General features: G+C 42.3%; 1 pseudogene; it reads left to right on the forward strand.

Moving 5' to 3' along the window:
• Positions 1–6,794: 6,794 nt before the first annotated feature.
• Positions 6,795–7,188, forward strand: LOC116902786 (annotated as a pseudogene).
• Positions 7,189–16,891: the final 9,703 nt, after the last annotated feature.

The following is a 16,891-nucleotide window of genomic DNA, read 5'->3' on the forward strand; positions in this document are numbered from 1 at the left end:
TTTAAAATAAAGGAAGTCTAATAAACACCATTTATAGCTTATCCGGAATAAAGAACACACTGAAAGACCCCCGGAGTGGGGAGACCCTCACTCAAGTCTCGGGATGATGCAATCCCCCAAGAACTCACACAAGACCGTCCTTGTTGTAATCACATGAGGTTTATTGATAGCAACTAGTGCACTGGGGTCGAGACTCGTATCCTACGCAGGGGCAGTGGAGTTCGACCCCGAGAGGCTGGGAGAAGAGGTATTTAAAGGGAGAAACCACAACTCGAGGGGGCAGGGATGGTGTCATTAGAAAGTGTGTAGAATAACAGTGAAAAATCACAAGGAAGAACTCTCTGTCCCCCAAGATTGTTTCCTAGGAGAAGCTGTCTCTTACTTCTCAGATTGTTTAACTTCATGGTCCGCTAGTTCCTAGGAGAAGTTGTTTCCTGCTTCTCAAGATCGTTCTCTAAGATTTATGGTCAGCTAGTTTCTGGGAGAAAGCTGTTGAGCTGGTCAATGTAATTATCCATTCTATAGCCCCAGGAGAGGCTTCTTGGAACATACAATTCTGGGGCCTAACCTGTTTTCTTTTTCTGCTCTAAACTTTGTGTCTAGGGGGGCAACTTTAAAACTTTTATCTTTTAACGCAAACATGCACACATTTTCTGGGTAAAACCAACAAATTAGTACTGTTGGGATATGATGATTAGTACATGCTGGGTCAGGGAGTGGCACTATTAAAAGGTGTGGCCCTGTTGGAGTAGGTATGGCCTTTTTTGAGTAGGTATGGCACTGTGAGTGTGGGCTTTAAGACCCCAATCCTAGCTGCCTAGAAGTCTGTATTCTACCAGCAGCTTTCACATGAAGATGTAGAACTTTCAGCTCCTCCTGTACAGTGCCTGCCTGGATACTGCCATGGTTCCTTCCTTGATGATAATGGACTTAACCTCTGAACCTACAAGCCAGCCCCAATTAAATGTTGTCCTTATAAGAGTTGCTTTGATCATGGTGTCTGTTCATAGCAATACAACCCTAACTAAGACAGAAGTTGGGACCAGGGACCAGGGTATTGCTGTGATAGACCTGACCATGTTTGGTTCAGAAGAATGTGGACAAAGGGACTTTGGATTTGGAAAGCAGTGGAATGCTTTAAATGGGGTTTAATGGGTTATCCTAGTAGGAATATGGAAGGCTTTGTTACTGAAAGTGATTTGCATTGTGCAGAACTGGCCCACGAGGTTTCAGTAGAGACTTTCAATATGTGGCCTAGAGATTATTTTTGTGGTATTTTGGTGAAGATTGTGGCTACTTTTTGCCCTTGTCTGAAGTGTCTGCCTGAGGCTAAGGTGAAGAGACTCAGATTAATTGAATTGACAAAGAACATCTTGGAAACGCACATTATAGACTTTGTTCTCTGGTTAAGTCTCATGAAAAAGCATTTTAAACAAGCATAGCAAGCTGAGAAAGGACAAATATAAAATATATGGTTCAAGCATTAAAGAGGCATCAGGAAGTGAAATGGATCTGAATCTTGTGTTTAAGGAGACAACAAATTAAGGAAGGAATGGGACTTTGGGGCTGGATCCTACCCAGCTAAATTTAGATCCAAGCATGTTGTCACACACCTTTAATTCCAGGAGATAAAGCCAAGCAGATCTGTGAGTTCAAGCCCAGCCTGAAACAGAGCAAGTTCTAGGTAAAGAAAAGCTTGAATCTAGGTATTGTGTTACACACCTTTAATCCCAAGAAACAGGCATTCAGATCTCTGAATTCAAAGCCAGTCTATAGAGCAAGATCCAGTACAGCCAAACTCATGCAGTGAAGGAGTTGGAAAAGAGAAAGCTAGTGATAATGTAATAGAACAAGGTGTGTATGTTCCAGGTCCTGCAAGCAGCAGAACGTGGCAGCTTTGGCCACATGGCTCTGGCTTTAGAGTCCAGAACAGAAGGGACTACTGGAACAATTGATACTCATTAGCTGGAACTAAGAAATTAGTGGTGATTAAGAAGAGACCAGCATCACTGAGGTGTAATTTTCTGGGACGTGTTTTCTGAGAGCACAAAGAAGCTGTGTAACAGAGATAGCCAAGGCTGTACCTTGTGCTGCAGCTGTACTTGGTAATGTGTAAGAGTCACCCAGGTGGTACTGGTTTTCAAGGCATAAAGGAGTTATAGAGAGCAGCTGCTGCTTGGCACTGTGAGAGGCCAGAAAACACTATTGGTGAAGGTCCAGCTTTAGTGCCAGTTGAAGGCTCAGGACATAAGGGTCATGTGAAGAAGTTGGGACATGCACCATGAAAAGAGCCTATGAGACATTATTGGTGAAGCCTAGTTGCAGTGGAAGACCCCAGCATATTGGAGATGCCCGTACCATGGGATGATCACCAAGAACAGCAGCAGCAGTGGAGTTGATCAACCACAGTTTCGAGTGCTACAGAGGGAAGAGCTGGAGAAGCGACACAGCTCTTAGGAGGAGCCCAGAAGATCATGTGTGAATCCCAGACATTGGAATAAGAAGCTCTAACATTGAAGTTGCCTTGGAGACTCCAAAATGTTTCAGATGCCAGAGCCATAGGATATCTACTGAGGAAAGCTGCTAACAAGGAGTGAACCAGCTCAGGAGAAAGAAGGTTGTTGCAGTCAACAAAGATGAAAAAGGAATTGGAGATCCGAAGACTGCTTTGACATCAGACATGGAGATGCAGAGTTTGGAGTTTGCCCATTTGGTTTCCTGTCTTGCTTTGAGGATTACAGGTAAGTGATTGGATGAATCTCAGAAGAAACTTGGAACTTAAGACTGCTATAGTCTATGGGGACTTTAGAAGTTGGACTAAATGTATTTTGCATTATGCTAGGTTTAGGTATGGCTTCCATAGACTCGTATATTTGAACGAGCCTATGGGGCTAGGGAGTGGCACTGTTAGAAGGTGTAGTCCTGTTGGAGTAGGTGTGGCCTTGTTGGAGTAGGTATGTCACTGTGGGCATGGACTTTAAGACCCTCATCCTAGCTGCCTGGAAGTCACTTTTCTGCTAGCAACCTTCACGTGAATATGTAGAACTCTCAGTTCCTCCTGCACCATGCCTGCCTGGATGCTGCCATGTTCCTGTCATGATGATTATGGACTGAACCTCTGAACCTGTAAGTCAGCCCCAATTAAATGCTGTCTTTATAAGAGTTGCCTTGGTCATCGTGTCTGGTCACAGCAGTAAAACCCTAAGACAGGATACCAGTGGAGGATCTAATGTAGAACTTCAGTTTCATTCCTTCTTTATACCTTTGCAGGCATAAGAGCCCTTTCCTCTGTGACTTGGGACTGCTATTGCAAATGCTTGGGCATGAGTCTTATGTGGTAAGCCAAAATTTAGGTATCTTAGAAAGTAGACCTGCCCTGTTTATACTGCTAAATTCTTTAAATACCCAACTTGTAGGTCCACAGTAATGTAGTGGAGAGCCTAAGGGTTTGATATCATCCTTTTTTACTCTTTTTGGTCTGTAGTACGCAAAACAAAATGAAATATTATGTTACAAGTAAACCGGAGAAGGCAAGCAACAGAACACCTCTTAGGAGTCGGTGGGCAGTCCATGCTTGACTAGTAGCCGTTCACTTCCTGCTGCCTGCAGAGCCAGATGTCGAACTCTCAGCTCTGTCTCCAGCTCCATGTCTGCCTGCAAAACTTAATAGGCTATATTAGTACGAGCATGGAAGACAGTTCAAGAGGCTTTAGAGGAGAATGTTTACATGTAGCCTAGAAGATGTTCCTTTGATATTTTGGTGAAAAATTTTTGCTGTTGTCCAAAAGATCTGCCTGAGGTTAAATTGAAGAGTTCTTGATTAGCAGCTTTGGCAGAGGAAATTTCCAAATAGCCTAATATACACTATGTTGCTTATTTATTAGTGGGCACACTTATTCAAATTTATGATGAAAAGTAACAAGCTGACCAAGAAAAAATAGAAAATGTACCATTTGAGGAGAAAGGTGGCGCCAGGAAGTGTAAACCCACTACAGAAAACCTTGATGTTAAATGGAGTAAAGGGAGTGGCAAAATCTCGCCCAGTTCAGCTTCCAAATTTAATTCCAAGAATTAAAGAAAAGCTTAGAGCCAAATGTGATGGTGTATTCCTTTATCCCAGCACTCTGGAGGCATAAGCAGGCAGATCTCTGAGTTTGAGGCCAGCCAAATCCTCAGAGCAAGTTTCAGAACAGCCAAGGTAAGGCAGGGAAAGAAACCATTGTAAACAGGAAGCTGGTGAAGATGTAATTGAACAAGGGGAGGCATGTTCCAGCCCCAGCAAGCAGCAGAACTTGGCAGCTGCAGCCACATGGTTGTGGTTTTAGTGTCAAGGATAGAACAGAGGGATTATGCAATCTTCCTCTTCAACTAGGGAAGCTGCTAAGGCTAGGCATGGGTCAGGGATGTCTGTGCTTGGGAGCCTAGAGAGCCATTATGTGGAGCTGTGAAGGTGAAGATTGAATTGCCTTGGAGACCCCAAGATGTTGGAGATGCCAGAGTATGGAATACCTGCTGAAGAACGCTCCTAACAGGGAATAGAACCAGCCTGAGAAGGAGAAGTATGTTATAGTCAACAAAGCTGAAAGGAGTTGGAAATCCGAAGAGCACTTTGACCTCAGACATAGAGATGCAGAGTTTGGAGTTTGCCCTGCTGGGTTTTGGCCTTGCTTTGGAATAGTATTTCCTCACCATGCTCGTTCCCCTCCAATTTGGAATGGCAGTATATATCCTGTGCCAATATATGTTGAAAGTATGTGATCTGCCTTTTGATTTTTGTTTTATGGGAAATTAGAATTAGAATCTCAGAAGATACTAGAACTAATTTTAAACAGGATTGAGACTGTGATAGACGATCAGGATGTTTGAAGTTAGAATAAATGCAAATTTTATATTATGATATGGGTATGAGCCTATTGGGACCAAGGAGTGGAATGTGGTGGTTTGAATAAAAATGGCACTATTTGGATTTGTGGTCTTATTGGAGTAGGTGCAGCTTTGTTTGAGGAGGTACATCACTGTGGGGTGAGCTTTGAGGTCTCAGAAACTCAAGCCAGTTCACTTCTTGTTGCCTGCAGACTGGGATGTAGAACTTTCAGCTCCTTCTCCACACCACGTTTGCCTACATGCCACCATGCTTCTCGCTAGGATGATAATGGACTAAACCTCTGAAACTATAGGCCAGCCCCAATGAAATGTTTTCCTTGATAAGAGTTGCTGTCTTAGTTAGGGTTTTATTGCTGTGAAGAGACCCTATGACCATGGCAACTCTTATAATGGAAAATATTAATTGGGGTTGGTGTAGAGTTTCAGAGGTTTAGTCCATTATCTTCATGGCAGGAAGCACGGCAGCACACTGGCAGACATGGTGCTGGAGAAAGAGCTGAGAGTTCTACATCTTGATCCCCAGGTAGCAAGGAAGTACTGTGTGCCACACTGGATGTAGCTTAAACATAGACCTCAAAGCATCACCTCCATAACAACGCACTTCCTCCAACAAGACCACACCCACGCAACATGGCCACATCTCCTAATAGCACAACTTCCTATGACCAAGCATTCAAACTACCACAGGTGTCATGGTGTCTTTTCACAGCAATAAAACCCTAAGTAAGACAGAAGTTGGTACTGGTACTGGGGTATTGCTGCAAAAGCCCTGTCCTTTCTTTCATTTGGAGGAATGTGGATTTTGGGACTTTGAGATAGGAAAGCAGTTAAATGTTTTAAGCACAGCTTAAGGGGTCATACCCATAGAAGCATGGAAGATAGCAGGGCTGAGGGTGATTTGAACTCTGGGGACCTGGCTCAAAAAGTTCAGAGAAGAATTTTAGTATGTTGCTTAGAGATCATTCTTGTGATATTTCGTTGAGGAATATGGCTGCTTTTTGCCCTTGTCTAAAGAGTCTGTCTGATGCTCAGATGAAGTGATTAGGTTAATTTTGCATCGACAAAAGAAGTTTCCAAACAGTCTAATATAGACTCTGTCCTGTAGTTCACTCTTATGAAGAACATTTTGATGAAACGGAACAGGCTGAGCCAGAAAAAAATAAAAAAATGTATGGTTCAAGGATAAAAGGGGCACCAGGAAGCAGAATGGAACTAAATCCTGTGTTCAAGGAGATAAACAGATTAACGATATTAAATTGAATTAAGGGAGTCATGACCTCAGAGCACTATCATACCCAGCTAAGCATTCAATTTGTGAAAAGGAATTAAAGAAAAAAAAGCTTAGGTCTAGGCATGGTGCTATACACCTTTAATCCCAGTACTCAGGAAACAGAGGCATGCAGATCTCTGAGTTCAAGGGAAACCTAGTCTACAGAGCAAATTCCACAAGGTCATACATGCTCAAGCCAATTCCGGTATGAGACACGTTTTTCCTTCTGCTGTCTTCGGATCAAGATGTAGAACTATCAGCTCCTTCTCCAGCACCATGCCTGCCTGCTCTCTGCCGTGTTTCCTGCCATGACAGTAATGGACTAAATCTCTGAAGCTATAAGCCACCGCCAATTAAATGTTGTCCTTTATAAGAGTTGTCTTGATCATGGTGTCTCTTCACAGCAATGAAACCCTAAGACTGACAGGCAGATATCTTAACATGTGTGAGATGCCTTATCTAATGTAATCCAGTCTGGTCACTGAAACTAGCTAGCTTCTGTAAATTCTATCTCTGCTCTGCACACTGACCATGTGCTGCAGGCACAGAGGTCAACCTTCAACCAGGTAGGAATTCACAATAAGAAGGATCTGCAAAATTCAGCCGGTGGTTCAGGGAGATGAACCTTCCGCCTTAGACCATGGCCAAGTTCATCCGTAACTTTGCGGAGGAGGCACCGTCGATGGTGGCCACTGCCGTGACTTACTCGAAGCCTCGATTGGCCACATTTTGGCACTACACAAAGGTTGAGCTGGTTCCCCCAACCCCTGGTGAAATCCCTACAGCTATTCAGAGCATGAAAAAAAATAATTCACAGGGCTAAAGCTGGTAGCTTCAAACACCTTACAGTTAAAGAAGCTGTGTTGAATGGTTTGGTGGCCACTGAGGTGTGGATGTGGTTTTATATCGGAGATCATAGGCAAACATGGCATTGTTGGCTATGATGTTTGAAGACCAATCTTTAACTTCTGATTTGAGTTCTTATCTTGGACCATGTATAACGAGACTGCTATCTGAATAAAATGCTAGCTGTGGAATGGCAAAAAAAAAAAAAAAAAAAAAAAAAAAAAAAAAAAAGGATCTGCAAGCTGGGAAGTAGGTAGTGCATGTCTTTGATTCCAACTCTTGGGAGGCAGAGGCAGATGGATTTCTATCAGTGCGAGGCCAGCCTGATCTACAGAGTGAGTTCTAGGATACCCAAGGCTACACAAGGAAACCCTGTCTTAGAAAGAAAAGGGGGACGGGTTTCTGTAATCTACATGAGTATGTAACTACAGCCAGCCAGATCTGAACTTCTACACAAGTAACTTATCAGCTTACTTAAAGACAATCTGAATGAATTTTTCCCTATCCCATGGTTCTTTGATTTTCAATTTTTCCTCTTTGTTTCCATTTCTTACTGAGATTTATTGTTTAAAGATAACAAATAATTTGGAGAGGATTCAATACTTTACAGACTGAATTTAATGCAATGGCATCTTTCAAAAACAAAGTCAGAACAGTAGAATCCCAAAAGAGCACATTCAAGGAAACTCAAGCCACAAGACTGGTGAATTATGATTTAATCTAATTGCACACACACACACACACACACACACACACACACACACACACAAAAACCTACAATTCCTCCAGATTTCTAAGAGAAATGGTATATACATAGCTCCATATTCAACTGGGAAGCATTACATTTAACCACATTGTGGACTTTACCTCATGGTGGGTCAATTTGGAATCCTATGCAATACCTCAAGTTATAAAATGAAATCAATTTGAAAACTTTGTTGAATGTTTTCGTGCTGAAGATCAAAGCCACTTTTTATGGGCAACTTAAAGAGTTACAATATACATACTGGGGCTTACTTTGAAATGTTAGTCCTGGGCTGGAGAGATAGCTCATTGGTTAAGAGCACTGACTGCTCTTCCAAAGGTCCTGAGTTCAAATCCCATAACCACATGGTGGCTCACAATCATCTGTAATGAGATCAGATGCCCTCTTCTGTTGTGTGTGAAGACAGCTTATATATATATAATAAATCTTAAAAAAAAATGTTAGTCCTAACTGCCATGATTCTGAACTGGCTTCAACTCCTAAAAATAGCGAACTCTCATAGGTGACAAGCAAAGAAGAAAAAAAATTCCTTTGCTAATACAGTGCCTCTCAGCTGTGTTTCTTACAAAGAACAAACTGGGTAACTGCTTTCCCAGGGATAAAAACAATGGCCACAGTGGGTTCGTTCAGTTGACTACTACACAATTATGATATAGTTTTATTAATTCAAAAGCACTTTACAAAAAATACTAGTATGACTTCTAATAGGAATGTTATACCTGGACTTGATATCAAGCTCACAAGTTTGTGTGCAAGGAAAAGCAGGCTTTCAACAACAATTTGCAACCAAAAGTTTAACCCCGGGATTCTCACAAACATATTACAAATGACAGCATGAAAAAAAAATATCTTGCCGTAACTCAAAAGTGCAGCTCTACAATGTATCCTTAAACTGACAGGACACCGGTATCTTAATTTTACATTTCCAAATAAAGATGTTACAACAGCTCTGAAACCAGGAGGGAATGGCTTTACAAACCTTCTGAGTGCTGCTCCTACCCTTTCCCTGTCGGCTTGCGTTCACAGCAGCTTTTAAAGACTGCTTATCAATTCATCCACAATATCACACTGTTTTCAGCTACTAAAGGAACTACATCTGCCGGAAGTTTCTATATCATTAGTACATCACAGCAGGATCTAGGTTTATTTCAGTCTATGAAATCTAAAGTTCAAAGCAAATTCAATCTTGCTTAAGGGAACATTGTAAGGTAACAACTCTTGATATCAAATGCCTCATATGATCCATTTGAAACCAAAGAGAATTACATTGTTTTGTGTGTTACTGTTCCGAGAGACGGAACAAATTTGAACAGCTAAAACACCTTAAAAACGCACCAAGCTTATCACGTCTCAAACAAAACTTTAATTTCTTATACATACTCCTGTCAAATGAAGTTATTTTCTGTACACCACTTCTTTTCAAACTGGCCTTTTATTTCCTTTCATTTGACCTAGATCAGCTACGAGACCTTGAGAAGAATCCAGATTTGTGATTTCTCTCACACGATAGAGACCTTTCTCTTCTCCTGCCTATAGAAAGTGACCTGCTCTGGCTTCAGGAGAAACTTCTCCTTCCTGGAGATCTACCCTGAGGTGGAGGACTCCTCCAGCCTCGAGGGAGACAACCCCAAGAGGGAGACAGGCCACGACTTCGGATTTTTATTTTTTTTTTTTAGCCATTCGCAGAAATCAGCAGCAACATCTCGGGGATCCTCAAATTCAACGAAAGCAAAGCCAGGAGGGTTTCGAGCAGCCCACACACTTTGGAGTGGTCCGTAATACCCAAAAGCCCGTTCTAATTCAGTCTTGTTCCCATTGTTTCCAAGGTCCCTACATAAATCTTACAGTTCAAAGGACAGGAATCACTAAGTGTTTCGAGATCCTAGGTTCGAAAGGCTGAAGCTCAAATCCTAACGCTCTGTCTGGCCCACCCGCTCGTCTCTGGCTCTGCTCTCACAGATGCTCTCCTCCTGCAGCGTCCAGGAAATACCTTCACTGTCCTCCTTTAACCTTAACGTTTTTCTTCTTTCCTGATGGCAAAACAAACACATATTTGGCTTGCTAAAAAAAAAAGTTAAATATAGTTAAATATTGGCAGCACTCCATATAACTCCAAGATTAACGTTTTCACATGTGATATTTAGAAGTCTATTAATTGAGAAGAGGAAATAAAATTGCTTGAATTGAAACCCAGCACTTGGGAGCTGTCATCAACTAGACCCTCCTTCTGCCATAGACTCTCAGAAGAAAAATATCTCAGCGTGGATAATCAAGTTCATATCAGTTACTTTTCCTAAGGCTGTTATAAAATTCTCTGATCAAAGCAACTTAAAGGAGAATGGACTTATTTGGCTCACGGTTTGAGGGTACAGCACATCATAGTGGGGGAGTCATAGGGCAGCAGCTTGAGGAGGCTGCTAGTCAAACTGTACCTATAGTCAGGGAGAGCATGTGCTGAGAGCTTGTGCTCAGTTTACTTTCTCTTTGTTCTTCTGTCTAGGCCCCTAGCTGATGTCATGATGTCACCCGGAGTTAAAGTGGCTCTCTCAGCTTCAATTATCCTAATCTAGATAATCCCTGAAAGGCATGCCCAGAGTTCTGGCTCCCAGGTGATTCCAGATTCTGTCATGTCGACAATCAGTAGTAGCTACCATTAAGTTCACAGTGGATAATCTTTTGTAATTATGATCTTGAAAGAATTATATCAGGCAATGAACTCATAGGAGGAGAGATGTGATGGCTAAATCCAGGATAAGCAAGTTGTAGTTAAGTCCCCGGAGGCTTTGGAGCCTAGCCAACTCAGAATCTCATCTCTATTACTTTCATCAAATGGGAAACTCAACTCCACATAGCCCAGACAATAAAAAAAAAAAATGACGATAAACCTTGTATTGTAAAAAGATTATAAACCTTTGGGATGACTGGGATCCTGGTATGGAGCCAGGCACATAACATGTCCTCACTCAATGTGAACCACTCGTATATGTGACTTTCAGCACACTGTCATGGCAACCAGTACTAAAGCAAGAGACAGGAAAGCCTGGCTCTGTGCTCTGAATCATCAACATTTCCTTTGGTAACTTTATGACAGGTTATTTATAGAAGCCAGGCTGGGCCAGGCACATTCTACCATTGCCCTGGGTTTGGGAAGCTGGGGAACAGAGGCATAGCTATACGATATGGTAAATCCTTCCTCTGTCACATAGAATATTGTCCAGACGGAAGTTGGTGGAAATATGTGGGGTGGAGGAAAGAAGTCACGGAGACAGTCCAAAGGCTGGGGGAATTGTAGAGTCAGGCAAACAATTGCTATCTCCAGGGCTCCGTGGAAAGGCAGAAAAGGAAAACAAAGCCAACAACCATGATAGAAAAATCAGACAGGACCCAAAGTCCTGGATACTCAGTTCAGGAAACTAGAAAGGGGTTAATTTGTTAAACCTTTGGAAGAATACTGAGCAAGGGACTCCAGGTGCCTTGGGAAAAGGAGCAGAGTATACTATGTCTTCTGCAGGGAGAGATTCCAATGAGTATATCTCCTGTTTTCTGGTTTTTAGAGGAAAGGACAAATACACACACTCCTCCATAATTAGTGGCTTATTCCATACTTCTTTTGGATTTCTTCAACACCAGCCACGGGAGCCAACTCTTCAGATTCTGGCCCTTTGGGAGTGGACCCTTGGAAACAATTCAACTTTGAGATCTTACCAATCCAAACTAAATCAGACCCAGCAACCACTTGTGAGAGGTGGTTTATTTCTTCAGGGGGTCGTATTTCCCTTCTCTAGTTCATTGCCATCCCAGAGTTAAGAAGTCATTTATAAATGCAGAGACTATGCACAAATCCGATCCCTTCTCTGCCAGTTAAACCATTTGTAACTTCTCGTTGTCTTGATACTAACTTGTGGGCCATAAGTTTCATATGATCTGGTCTCTGCTCACCTTAGTCCGCTTTTCCTCCCAGGAAGGTCAGTGGTTGCACTGTTTTTGCCTTGGGCATCTTCTTCCTGGGCTCCCTTCTGTGTAGGCCTTTGTAGCAGCTGTGATTTCAGTAGGAAATTCTCTTCTCTCTGACGGTGGCATGGCTGAGTCCTTGCCTCTCCTAGTCCATGTAAACAAGAAGCCTTCCAGGAAGCCAACCTAGAGCCCTGGCTCAGCAGCAGCTTTCACTTTCCAGCATTTTTCTTGGGCCTTTGCATGCTGATTGCAGCTTATCACTCTCCTGGGTCTGGTCTGTCATTGTCACCACTGAATCCACACATCCACAGTAGAGTGTTGCTGAGTTTAACTACTGTAGACACACACACACACACACACACACACACACACACACACACACACACAGAAAACTGATTTCCTTACCCTTTTCCTCCCTGCCTTCTTGGATGACTATCATTCACTTAGATGTCTTCTACACCATGCAGGCATGGCATAGCCATATTCTAGATTTTATTCTCAAATGCCAGTGCCCTGAAGGAAGAGAGGCAGCGTGCTCACAAGTCAAGAAGCTGCCCACACATACTCTGGCTCTGGTCCTGTAATTCATCCACATTAAATGGTGAGACCCTGCCCTTCCTTCTCTTCAGACACATCTCAAAACCCAATTGTGGGGACTTTTTCATTTGAGAATCTTTAAATTCATTTCAAGACCAAGAACCAAGCTTGTAAGAGCAGGACATCTAAGTAGCAGGACAAGAAAGCATGAGGAAGTGTTTCAGTAAAGCCAACAACGTGTGCAAAGGATAAAAGATGAGTGGGTGGACAATTTTACTCATCTTCAACAGTCCAGCCTTGAGGACGGTCTAAATACTCTCCAGCTGACCTTAATGTGTACCCAAGGTTGAATCAGAACATCGGTAAAAAGAAAAGGGATAACCAGAGGTGACTCGGAGGGAGACACCTCAACAGATCACAGGAGGCTTAGAAGACCTTGTATTTTCTTCTCTAAGCACTTGGAGATGAAACATTTTCTTTTAAAAGGAATGGTGACCTGATTAGACTTGTATGCATCAAAACATTCAAGCTGTGGATTGGTGGTGGGGCTGAGTATCAGACAACCAGTTTGGAGGCTCTTGCAATAATTCAGGCAAAAGATAACCACAGTCTGAAGTTGAGCTTAGAAGCAGGGGTGAAGAGAAGGTGAAGTCCAGGATGTTTAGCAGGTAGAAATGCTTGGGCTTGATGAGACACTGGCTGTGGGAGGAAGATGTCAAAAACCACCTGCTGTTAAAACAACTGGGTGGAGGATGCTTCAATCACTAAGATAGAGATCTCTGGGTGGAAGGCACCAAACAGGGTAGAGGCCAGTCTGTGGATCTCTGGGTGAGGACATCAGTCTGGGAGAGTTGGTGAGTTTGGGGTACCAAATGATACCAGAAGACCACAGATAATAACTGAGACTTAGGGAGAAACTCCTAGATTGAGGATAGAGATTTCGGAATCAGCAGGAAAGGTTGAGAATGTGTGAAGTTACCCCAGAAGTGAGTGGGGAGTGAGAAGAGGCAAGTGTGCTCACTGGAACTCAAGCTATTCTCTCGTTCAACTAGGCAGCTCTAAACCACCAAGGGCAATTACACTGAGTGCAGAGCTGACTTGTCCTGGCTAGTCCTCTTCAAATCACCAGCCAGTAGGAGCACCTGCTGCTGTCCCATGCTATTCCTGTCTCTATCCTCGTAGTGAAATCAACCTGGTATGCATTGAGAGAACTGGTAATTGTGCTTTGGACTCAGATGCAGAAAGCCACTCTCTAAATTCCAGGTTCCTGTTCAGAGTCGCCTAAATATATTGGGAGTTGTGTGATTGACATATGAGCTATTTTAAAGGATGCAAGTCTAAATCATCTGAGAACAGGGATATTTAAAAACTAACTCAAGGGCTATTGAGATGGCTAAGCAGATAGAGGTGCTCGCCACCAAGCTTGAAAGCCTACGTTCAATCCCTGAGATTCATGTGGTGAAAGGAAAGAACTAACTCCTCCAAGTTTTCCTCTAACTTCCACATATTTACTGTGACATACATATATCCACAATACACAAATACACAAAATAAATAAATATGATAACTAAAATAAGCACTAACTCAGTACAAAGTCTTAGGAAAAAAGTCTGAGCAGTAGCAGAACTTGCTCTGGATGAGGAAGGATAGGTAACCGTTCTAATTCTAGACTTTGGATGACTGTGATTTTATCTCTGGCTTTCAATCTGGATGAATCTACATTACCTGTTCTACCCTTAATTAGAAGCAACATCTGTTGCGTTATAAATAATGATGGCAGAGAAGTTTCTGTTATGTCTTACAACAGCCTATAAAATAGATAAAGTTCCATTTTAAAGGTGAAGAAACTGAGACTTGAACTAATGAACTTGACCAAAATATATATATGTATGTATGTGTGTATATATGTATAAATATATAAAATTAGCTCTACAGCATATATTATTTATTTTATACTTATTATTTATTATAAGTTATTATGAGTTATTATAAGTTAAGTTCAAATTCCCTTCAGCCTCCCAAACTAGCTTTCACTTCTTTCTTATAGGTCCTCTGGACAAGCCAGAGCAGAGATAGAAGGAGCGTCTGAGGGAAGCCCAGAAGCTGCTCCCTGAGAGCACCATGTTTGTGACCTTGCCTTTTGCCTTCAGTCCCTTCTCAACACAGATCATATGCTTCACCACAAGGCTGAAGAGATTTTTCAGGGAGGAGGGGAGGCAGAACTGTCTGGGCGGTGACGGAGTGCTCGCCCCGCATGTATAAGGTCCTGGATTCAAACCCCAGCAATAAAAATAAGCAATTGTAGAATTTTAGAACTGGAAGAGCCCGCTAATGTATTTCCATAGTGTGACATGACAATACATTCAGACACAGGACACTGGGATAAATGAAAATAATAAAATAATTAATAATAAAATTAAGAAAAAGACTAGGAGGTGACAAAAAAAAATTACGCACCCCACTACATATTCCTTTCTGTTAGCTATATCATCATAGATCTGTGGTTGGGAAACTTAACTAGGAAAATGTCTGTGGTGTTCTCTTCCCCATCTTTCAGTAAAGGCATAGAAAGAAGTAGGTGGAGGTGCCTAGAAGGTAGAGTGGGTGGAAATGGTCGGGGACAATAGGATTATTGGTCCCACCAGTTTATTATTCACTAGTCACTAGAATTAAGTATAATAATAGTTTGCATTTATATAGTATGTTCTAATTTATAAAGGGCTTTTATGACATTATCTCATTTGATCCTACTGACAACTTTGAGGACAAGGCATGTATAATTATCTTGTTTTATGGATGAGAAAAAAAACAAGACTTAGAGAAGTTAAATGAATTGTATATTCAGTGATTAAACTAGAAACCAAATGTTCTACTTAGAAAGTTTGAACTTGACAAAGGTCACTATGCTGCACTTAGCTTGAACCCCACAGAGGTTAAAAGCGTTTGCTTTTAAATACCATGATCCACTAGTTGTTCAACAGATATTTATTGTGTCTTGTTTTCTTAGTTCCTTGCTCATTCTAAATATAATCCTCGTGCTTTTGATGAAGCAGGTACTCATTAATGAAAACACGTTTGCGTAAGGCTTCTAGAAATTTCTCCATACCTCAGCAACTCATTTGACCACGGAAGCAAACAGAAGCCTGTGGCCTAATCGCAGAGTCCCCACAAGCACTAATTGCAGAGAAGAGGAACCAAGCAATGACTGAGGCACTCAGGACCTCTTAACCTTTGGTCACTAGGCTCATGAAAAGCTGCTGTCTGTGGTGTTCTCTAGTTTGGGTTTTATTGCTGTGAACAGACACCATGACCAAGGCAACTCTTATAAGAACAACATTTAATTGGGGCTGGCTTACAGGTTCAGAGATTCAGTCCATTATCATTAAGCCAAACAAGGTGGCACCCAGCAGGCATGGTGCAGGAGAAGCTGAGAGTTCTACATCTTCATCTGAAGGCTGCTAGCACAATACTGACTTCCAGGTAGCTAGGGTGAGGGTCTTAAGCCCATGCCCACAGTGACCCACCTACTCCAACAAGGCCACAGCTTCTAATCCTGCCACTCCCTTGGTCGAGCATATACAAAACCATCACAGCTGCTAAGAAGCCATTGTGGTAGCTCCCAGCCAGGAGTCAAAGCAGGATGATGAAAACCATTTTACTCCCAGGAGTCTGTGTGATTCTCTTTTGCGGTGTTAGCATTTCCCTTTAAATACTGGTAGCAGCTGTTGGCTGTCTTAGAAATTGTCTAGTCTTAGTAGAACACATCAAAAAGCGCCCTGTGGAGCTGGACCCCTGGGGCAGCTCTGTAAATAGCACCTGTGACGTGTGAACCGGAGAAGGCCAGAAAGCCCTGCTGGCTCTTCTGAACGCCCGTACTGTGAAACCTGGAAAAGACAGCCCAGCTACAAGCGTCTCACACCGAGGGGTCTTCTAACTCGCTTGCCACTTTCCTCTCTTCTCCTCTCCCCTGCTTAGTTCTCTCCCGGCACGTTTTATCTGTCCAGTCTGTCAGATGATATTGTACAAGAATCCAGACCGAGCTCGCCTGTCTATTTATAGAAGCCCGTTCTGCCACTTCAGCCCCGTGGGGAATGAGTTTGGTTCTGGATTATGTCGCATGTGAAAATGTATTTATTCCCAAATGCTTCAGCCCCACCCTCGTTCCATCACATCAAATACCTCTCTTAGAATGACACACCCGGCTCCTAGGTCCATTTAAAATGTGTTTGAAATCACAAAGGTAGTTCATACTAGTTAAGAGTGCCACAGACATAAATGTATAGATAACATTTTTTAATGTCTCAGGCTCTTGCTCCAAGGTAAAATTATTAATGCCTTTTTGAATTTTTGTTTTGTTTCTTTTTTTTTTTTTTTTTTTTTTTTCCAGCTTGGAGGTCTGATGAAATGACTTATGGGTAGGGTTTTGGTAGTAGGACTGGGGACTCAGGCATGAGAAGTCTCCCAGGCAAAATCAATAGGTTATCAGAAGAGAAAGATGAAGGAAATGAACACTGATCTATCCGCCTGGATGAGGAGAGTTCTCACAGAATAATCCAGAGAGTATGCTGAGACAGAGCTAGGAAAGATCTGCTGAGAGTGATAGTGAGCTAGTGCCAAATACCATCACTCTAGGA

The sequence above is a fragment of the Rattus rattus genome, chromosome 6 (genome assembly GCF_011064425.1).
Source record: "Rattus rattus isolate New Zealand chromosome 6, Rrattus_CSIRO_v1, whole genome shotgun sequence".
In the NCBI taxonomy this organism is placed as follows: Eukaryota; Metazoa; Chordata; class Mammalia; order Rodentia; family Muridae; genus Rattus; species Rattus rattus.